The sequence below is a fragment of the Alexandromys fortis genome, unplaced genomic scaffold (genome assembly GCF_014885135.2).
Source record: "Alexandromys fortis isolate MF-2015 unplaced genomic scaffold, M_Fortis_MF-2015_v1.1 scaffold_68, whole genome shotgun sequence".
In the NCBI taxonomy this organism is placed as follows: domain Eukaryota; kingdom Metazoa; phylum Chordata; class Mammalia; order Rodentia; family Cricetidae; genus Alexandromys; species Alexandromys fortis.
In genome coordinates, this window is record NW_026067948.1 from 3,799,027 (window position 1) to 3,807,852 (window position 8,826).

The 8,826-nt window shown below is 46.6% G+C and overlaps 1 long non-coding RNA gene across 1 annotated transcript; it reads left to right on the forward strand.

Moving 5' to 3' along the window:
• Window positions 1-1,319: 1,319 nt before the first annotated feature.
• Window positions 1,320-4,943, forward strand: LOC126506157 (uncharacterized). Its single transcript, XR_007593128.1, has 3 exons — window positions 1,320-1,539; window positions 1,948-2,079; window positions 2,462-4,943. It is a non-coding gene; the product is annotated as an uncharacterized lncRNA (long non-coding RNA).
• The last annotated feature ends 3,883 nt before the right edge of the window (window positions 4,944-8,826 follow it).

Genomic DNA, 8,826 nt, shown 5'->3' on the forward strand with positions numbered 1-8,826 from the left:
ATAGAGAGAGAGAGAGAGAGAGAGAGAGACAGAGACAGACAGAGACAGACAGAGACAGACAGAGAGAGACAGAGAGAGAGAGACAGAGAGAGAGAGAGAGAGAGAGAGAGAGAAAAGCTAAATGCTATAAAGCACCATACTGATATACCTTCTTACATTCCTGTCACACTCACGTCCATCACCCACCAGCCACACACCCCTGTGTGGGATAATCTTTTTGTACACTGTGAAGATGTGTCTCTGTCAATCTTCTAATTGGTTTAACTAAGAGCTGAACAGCCAATAGCTAGGCAGAAGAGGAGCTTCTGGGCAGAGATAGGAACTCTGATATAAATCTGAGGTGTGCAGGGGTGTAGGGGTGATTCACCAGCAGGTCACACAAGAAGTGAAACTATACGGAGGAGAGCTAACAAGCCATGTGGCAAAACATAGATTAATATAAACATGCTAATTTAAGCTATAAGAGCTAGTTGGTAACAAGCCTAAGTTAAGGTCAAGCTTTCACACTTAATAAGAAGTCTCCATGTCATTATTTGAGAGCTGTCTGTACAAAGAAAGTCTGGCTACACACCCTCCTTACATAATGCTGTCAGTTCCCAACTACTTTGTTTTCTCCACCGTGGTGTAGTGGTCAGTCATCGGTGTCAGCTGTACTGGGTGGACTTCCAGATGACAGGTGAGGCTCTCTCTTTGAGCACAGCTGTGTTCCCAGAGGGAATGCCACAACAGTTGATGGAGACCAAATTCACTGTAGTCAGCACCTTCAAGTCACCTTGGGATTCAGACAAAATGGAAAAGGAAAAGACACATGAAGATGACTCGCAACCTTTCTCTTCTGGAGTAGGACTCCCCTCCACGTCTGCACTTGGCCACCAGAACCCCAGGTTACTTGGCTTGTGAACTGTCATAGTGTACCCCTTCTCCAGCAGCTATCAAGTCTCCAAGCTTAGACTAGGGTGTAAGTCAGCTTCTCTCATTCTGAGGGTCTGAGCTGGAATTAAGCTGTGTTACCAAGCCAAGCCTGCACAGGGCTGGTTGAAGGATGTCCCAGATTCCATGATGCTGCTAGCCAGGTCCATCATGACACAAATGTCCTCCCTTTATAAACACAGCATCAAAATTTGGTAAATTTGTCTTTCCTGCATGAAGACATTACTTGTTGTTCTTGAATAAAAATAGTCTTGTTTCCCCCAGAACATCAGACTTGTGGTGCTACCTAAGTCTAACATCAGACCAACACGTGCTGGGTTTTAAAGGCTGTTATCTACTATTGCATTCCAGGTCTCGAATATGAGTCACGTGAGCTGGAAGTAGCTCTCCTCAATCTTGCAGCTTAGTCCTCACAAGCCAGAAGAACCCGGAAGCCGAAGCAGGAGGCACAGATGGTGGCGGATGTGGGAGCCAGAGCAACATTGTAGAGACCGACAGGAGAATGAGTAGGAGCCTCCTGCGTGGAGGGCCACCCCTCTCCAATCAGCTCTTCAGAGGAAGGACTGGCAGTCCAAATAGGAAGGATAAAAGTCTGCTGTTATTTTGGAGGTAGGAGCCCAGACACCTAGAATTTGGGGGATGATCAACCTCAAAGGAGTCAGCGGGAGACTGTGGGTTCAAGAGACCAGAGTTAGTACGGAATTCTATGGCCATCCCTCCCTCGACCTCCCCTGCTGGAAATCCCCTCTTTATTCTCAGGCTGACTAAGCTGAAGGCCTTCGGTCAGCAACAGAACAAGGGCAGTGGTAAGGGGGTTTCAAAGGGACACTGTTCAGATTTCTGGGGGACGCCCATGGGCTTTGCCATCAAAGCTAATACATTCTACTGCCAAGGCACTATGAGGGGTGGTAGTAATGACCCTTAAAAACAATGCTGGGCCCACACTGTGGGCCAGGATCTGTGCCAAACGCTTTAAATGTCAGGTCTCATCCTAAACTCAAATGCTATCATTTTCAGCTCTTTTACAGAGAATGATTCTGAGAAGCGGGGAATTGGAGCTCTTTGCCTGAAGTCACTCATTTCTAAGGGACACCGCCTTCCTCGGTCCTCAGCCCCGGTGTTACACTGCCCCCTGCAGGGTAGTTGGAGGTAAGCAAGATACGAATGGGAAGCCCCCAGAGAAGGCAAGTCCTAGAGCCCTGATACCTCCTGTGTACCAACCCCCTACACATATCTCATGTAGTTCTTAGTGGCTCTGAGTAGGTATTATGTTCACAGCACACTTGCAATCAGCCAGGCTTGAAAGGGTTAATGGTCAGTCAGCTGAGAAAACAAAGTGAGATCCTAGCCAAAGGCAGTGATGGCTGCCTTTGAAGAAAACTGCTTACAATTTAGCTTCAAAAAAAATTATTTTTACACATAAGATATCAAAATATCTGGCTAAGCCTCCGTTCTCTTGAAAAACGTTTGTTCCGGGAAGTGAAAAAGAAGTCATTCTGTGTTACAGTAACTGTCTGTGGCATCCTGACAGGTACCTCGGCTGTACAACTGCCCCCTTGTTTTTCATCAGCCTGATGGCACCTGTTACAGACTCTCGTGTAGCCACACGGGAAGGAGGCTGTGGGGCTGCAGGGGTGTTTCATCCTCATCTTCCGTCTGCACATCTGGATGCTTCTGTCCGGCCGTACATGTCTGCCCATCTGCACATCTGGATGCTTCTGTCCGGCCGTACATGTCTGCACATCTGCACATCTGGATGCTTCTGTCCAGCCATACATGCCGAAGCAGAAAGACAAAGAAAGCCTACAGGCCAGTAGAGGACCTGCCTTGAGAGTTTTGTTTGTTCCTTCAGTGTTACAATCTCTGGAAGAACTCCGCTGTGAGCGGTGGTTCTGATCTAGAAAGCTCTTCTTCCTAACGGTTTTAAACCAGAAGTCAAAAGCCCAGAGCAGGAAGAACAGACTGTGCTCGAGGGCTTAGTCCTACAACACCGCCTGTCAAGGTCGGCTGCTGCTCAGCTCAGCTAGCATCTTTTAGAAATGCCTTCTAAGACGAAAACATCTTCTCATTTTTTCAAAGAAGCTGAAAATCCAGATGGTTTGGGTGAAATTCTCTAATTTTTAGAACACTATGCAGGGCGAACAAAAATATTCTTGGTCAGAATTTTTTTCCACCGGGCTCTAGTTTGAAAAGTCACATGACAGAACTCTACTGTGCAAACAGGGAAGGAGATGGATGGAGCCCCATGACCGCCCTTGTGGCCCCACGGGGGATGAGCAGGTAAATACTGGATGATGGAAGATGAAGGAAAATATGGACAAACCAGTTCTGGAAAAAGCATGAGAAGGTTGGTCAGCCTGACATCCCTGCATGCAATGCTCTGAGAGGCAAGGCTGGGAGAAGCATTCCTCAGAAAGCAGGACCCTATGTCGGGAGGACGTTTTCCCTAAAGGGCACAAGAAGACTCTCAGGATCCAGAAGCAGGAAAGCCACTCTGGGGGAGGAGCAGAGACCCACGAATTGGGGAAAGTCTGCTATATAACTGCAATGTATTTTCCCGACAAAGATGTCTCCTTTGACATCCACCTTGTTGTTTGCAGAGGCAACCTCTGACAGCTGGTTTATGGGGATTTTAATTTTAGTCCAAGTTTAATTGCACAACAAAGCATTCGAAGAACCAAAAAGATGACAGGCATAAAACAATTGTGTTTCACTGCGTGGGGACTATAGCTCGAAAGTGCAATAGAGAAAGAATAAAGGTTTATGCTTTAAAGGGAAAGAGGAAAATATTATCTAGACCTTACAGACACCAATTCTGCAAGTATGTGTGACCCTTAAAATGACAGAGAAGCTGCAGAGCAAGTGTCAGTCTTTCTAAAATGAAAAGAAACACGAGAGCAACCCGTAGGCTTACATGCTACTATTTTTAACCTAGTCAATGCTCAACATACTTGGTTACTCCAGGAATCCATCAACAAAGAGAGCCAGTCCTGTGACTACATCTATTTTAACTGGCCGAGTCAGAATAGACAGCACCTAGTCTGAACTGCCTCTTCACACAAATGCATGTCGAACAGGGTCACAAACAGGCCTTGTTCCGTGCAGACATGGTTAGTGCAGGAAGAAAGCTGTGGACCCCTAAGGAAGGATGTATTGCTTCCCTCCAGTGCTGCTTGGGCTCAGTGGGTGGCTGGTTTCTATACACGTCTTTGGGGCAGACTAGACCTGAGTGTCTGTGTGCTAATGACTGTGAACTTGAAGCTATGTATCGGGCTGTCAATCATTCCTCAAATTTAGGACCAACGCATGGGCTGGCAATTAGCCTGAATAAAACTAAGGTGATGTTTTCTGTTGCTCCAGGCAACTCAGGCAAGCAACCAAAAATTACCATCAGTGGCTTGGAGTTAAAAGCCCCATCCAATTCCCCTGCCTTCTGTAATGACGGATGATCAGCTTTTCTTTCTGCTGGGTCTTTGAGCAGCTACCCATCGTGGAGCTCATTATGCAACAAGAAGGAACAACCTGTATTAATAAAGCCAACGTATTTGGGGGTAGCTGACAGGATCTGTGGTGATGAAGCCTCTGATTACAGATAAAATGCCAACGCACAAGATAGCCCCACCGTCGGCTGTACCTGTGCTCATGGGGTTTCGTTCATCACCATGACCTCCGGGGAGAAAATTAACTCTGCTCCAGACAGAACGACAAACAGCAGCACTGGTCATCTTGTTGGGGCACAAGCTGCTCACAGCCCTGGACAGGACATTTGAGCAGCATTTTAAAAGCAGGACACGAAGTCCATTCAAGGAAAAAAGATAACAAATGCTTGAAGAAGAACGTAAGACGATCTATAAAAATCACAGCTCCTTACATGGGTTTCTAATAGCCTCACGGTGTTTGCCTTCGGATCCAAACTTCAACAGTGTGGGGGGGGAGGGGTTTCAAAGCCTAATTTCCTACACTGTTTGGCTTCTTTTATTAGCAAATACTTCATATATAACCTATATAAAATGTTAAATATGAATGGAAGAAAAATGTTATGAAGGAATCAAAGAAATGGACTTCTGCTAGATTCTCTTCTATCAACTTAAACTGAATAAAATTTGGATCTTTTGTCTTTCGCTGTTTTTTATTTTCTTCTCTTTTTACCCAGTCAATGTGAAGTTCACTAGAGAAACTTGGGTCTTGGAAGCTGTGCATGCCAGAGTGTGTGCGTGCCAAACCACACACGTCGCCAGGCCAAGTGCACTTACTTCTTAAATGCAAATTACAAAACACAGTAAAACTTACAGATCTGTGCATGTATTGAAGTAACCTTAGAATACAGATCACTGCCCTTGCCCAACACACACTTTGGTTTCCATTTTCTCAGGACACATTTACGTACGAAGGCAGGGCTGGCTTCCAAATCTGGAGCGCCCCGTCAGTAGATGAGGTCACTAAGTTAAAAATGGAAAGTCTCATGTGCTCGTACCTAAAAGACCTAAGTATTCATCTGATGAAAGATCACTGGCTATCTCCAAGAGGCTCCACTGGGAGTCTGTGGGTCCGCAGTGCCCGGGATCTTGGATCCACTTTTCTCGGTTGCCTATAGTTCTTTGTGTAAGGCTGAGGCCTGGTGACATCTCTGCATCTACTCTATTAGTGTAGGTCTTGTTCTGCTTATGTTTGGGTAGTCAAGGTAAGACATTACGGGTGTAGTTTAGGTGTTCCTAGGAGACACAATCTTGTACCAAAGTCCCGGATTCTCCGGCTCTTACAATCTTTCTGCCACCTCTTCTGTAATGTCCCCTGAGCTTTAGGAGGAGGAGTGTCATGTAGATGTATCCATTGGCACCGGGCTCTTGATTTTTATGTAAAGTGCCTGGCACTGCATCGGAGGTTTCCGTATTCTTCGGTACAAAAATAACACGAGAGTTGTCAGGATTAGAGTAGAGATGCTTCTGCCATCTCTAGCAACATAAGGTGAGCAAACCCAGGAGCCTGTAAAGCAAGGGCTCTTGCACACAACTGCCTGATGGAAACCACCAGGAAAGACTGCCAGGACCACAGCCCACAGAGAAGCCACCACAGCCTTATATCAAATGTCCTTCTACAGGGCATCTCCCCAGCAGCTCTCAGTTCCACCTCAGCCTGAGGGGATCCTGCAGTTGACCGTTTGGTCAGGGTTACTGTTTCATAGCATCTGATGATCCCGCCTCTGTTTCATATTTTTAAAGCTTCCCTTCGTACTGGAGATACCCCAGTTGGTACAGTGGTTGTCCTGGCATGCTTAAGTCCTGAGTTTAATCACCAGCATTGCAGGAGCCAGACTGTGTGGAGAGACAACCAGAACCTAGCACTTGGGAGGTAGAGACAAAGTCAGAGGATGAGAAGTTCAAGGTCATCCCAGCTGCACTGTGAGCTTGAGGCTAGCCTGGGCTACATCAGACCCTGCCAAGGAAGAAAGGGGGGAGGAGGGAGGGAGGAAGGGAGGAAAGAAGAAGGGAATGGCAAGAACTAGAAAAAAATAACAGCAAAAACAAAATAATCTGAGCTTAACCCTCAACTTTTTCAATGTGCCCACAGTTCACTATGGCAAGTGGATTTCCCTTTGCAGTGTTATTCTCAAATAAACGCTGCTGTTCTTTGAGGGTCTGTTTTTATTTGTGATGACTTCTCTAACGTTACCTTACGCTGATGCAGCATTTTAAAAACAAGGCGAGCTCACGTGTTGTCTTAATTGGGGTTTCTACTGCTGTAACAAAACACCCTGAGCAAACGGCAAGTTGGGGAGGTTTGTGAGGCTTACACTTCAGCTTTGCTGCACATCACCAAAGGAATCAGGACAGGAACTCAAACAGGGCAGGATCCCCGAGCAGGGGCTGATGCGGAAGCCATGGAGGGAAGTCGCTTGCTGACTTGCTTCACATAGCTTGCCCAGCCCACCTTCTTCTAAAGCCCAGGACGATAAAGCCCAGGACTAGCAGCCCAGGGATGCCACCGCTCACCATGGGCTGAGCCCTCCCCCACTGACCACTGATTGAGAAAATGCCTCACAGTTGGATCTCATGGAGGCATTTCCTCAGCTGAGGCTCCTTCCTCTGATGACTATAGCTCATGTCAAGTTGACAGGCAAGCCAGCTAGTACACAGGTCTTTTCTCTCATGACACCCTTTGCTGAAGGCCTAATGTTCAAAAGCAGACAAACTTAGAGAACAGCCCCACCCAGTGCACACCACACAGGAAGCGCATGTTGGAACGTACAACGTGGACCTTCTGCTATCAAGACTTTTCCTTCACTGCCCTGAGCTGTGAGCCCCCATCACTCTCTTCAACAATTCTCTTCCCCTGACATCTTCACACCTTCCAAGACTGCCACCCAGGCTGCTCCCTTTGTGCTTGCTTTCCTGCCTTCCATGGCTCTCAGTTTGTGAAAGTGTGGCAGGATCGTGTTCACAGGTACACCGTGGGAAGTTCTTCACCCAGGGTTCCAGCTCTTCAAACGTAAGAGCTGCGTTCGGGCCCTTGTCTTTCCTTCCGTGTTCTGGCTCAAGCCTCAGACTGTCCGCCTTTCGCTTGGGAGCTGCTTGTGTGAGTGGCTGCCTCTGCGATCCCGCTGTTCCCATCCCCAAGTGTTGATTTCATGCTTCACATTTCCCCTGACTTGAGGCCCCGTCTTAAATTTTTATTTCTCTCCAGTCATTTTTTCAAGTTGAAGTCTTCCATTTTACTTTAGCAATTTCAGTTGGAACGCTGCGTTTGAAAAAGAAAACGCTTATAGAAAAACTGAAGGTTAAATCAGCTTTATTCTGTAAACAGTGCGTGAATTATCATCTCCTCCCTTAACAGCCCAATTAGTGTGCTACATCACAAAGCCAGAGAGGCTTAAAGCGTGGGGTTCGCGCGCCACCTGCTGGTAAGGTGGCGAAAGCTACTTCAGACCTTCACAAATTGTCTTCGTGGGTATCTGATGTGATTCGTGCCCTGTGATTGTCACTTACATACGTGATAGTGAAAAGTTTCATACTTACACCCAAGAATCGCCTGGACTCCAGGGAATCATCGCTCCTAACTACCGGACAGCCTCTTGAAAGATCTGTAACCAAATACAGAAGGCTCTGTGTGTCCATCATTTCAAAAATGGCCCACGGAGCTGCTGATGCAAGTCTCGCAGGATGAGGAAGTCTCAGGGGAACAACGTGAGAAATGCGAAGACAGAGCTGGGAACAATGCGTGCCTACAACAGGAGCACACAGGGCGCGTTCACTGACCAGAAGCAATTTCAGATCGCGAGTTCGAGGCAAGCATAGAGTTGCTTTCACACTAGAAATACCACACTGACTGCTTTGTGAAGGAAAGGGGAGGCCGGCCAGGTCCAGGAAGGTGACAGGCATCTGGAGGCACACTGCAGAGGGCTGTGGCTGAGACCTGCCCAGTAGACGACTTCAGAGCAGTTTCAATGGGTACCCAGACAGACAGCAGAATTTTGAGTGACACTACAGGTTTATATGGCTGCAAAGATGAGGAACATTTCTTTAAACAAAATGGTTTCTAACGCAGTTCCTCTCTCTTCTTTGTCTTTGGTCACTGGGACAAGTTAAGGCGTTGTATGAGATCATAATTGCTGTACAAATTCAAGTGAGCTATAATAAACTAAACTTGGAGACTTGAGAGAAACTACTGATCTCAACCAGAACAACATTCAATGAGAGAGCCCAGCGACACGGATGTCTATCAATAGTCCCTGAGCTCCCCGGAAAGGAACACTATGCAATAGCAAAATTCCAATAATGCTTGGGACATTTGGGTCACTCTAAGGCTCTGGTCAGGTGACCAAGTTTTATATGAACAGCTATGATGATAAATTGTGACACTAAATATATATTTCATATATATTAAAAAGCTCTATTTTGT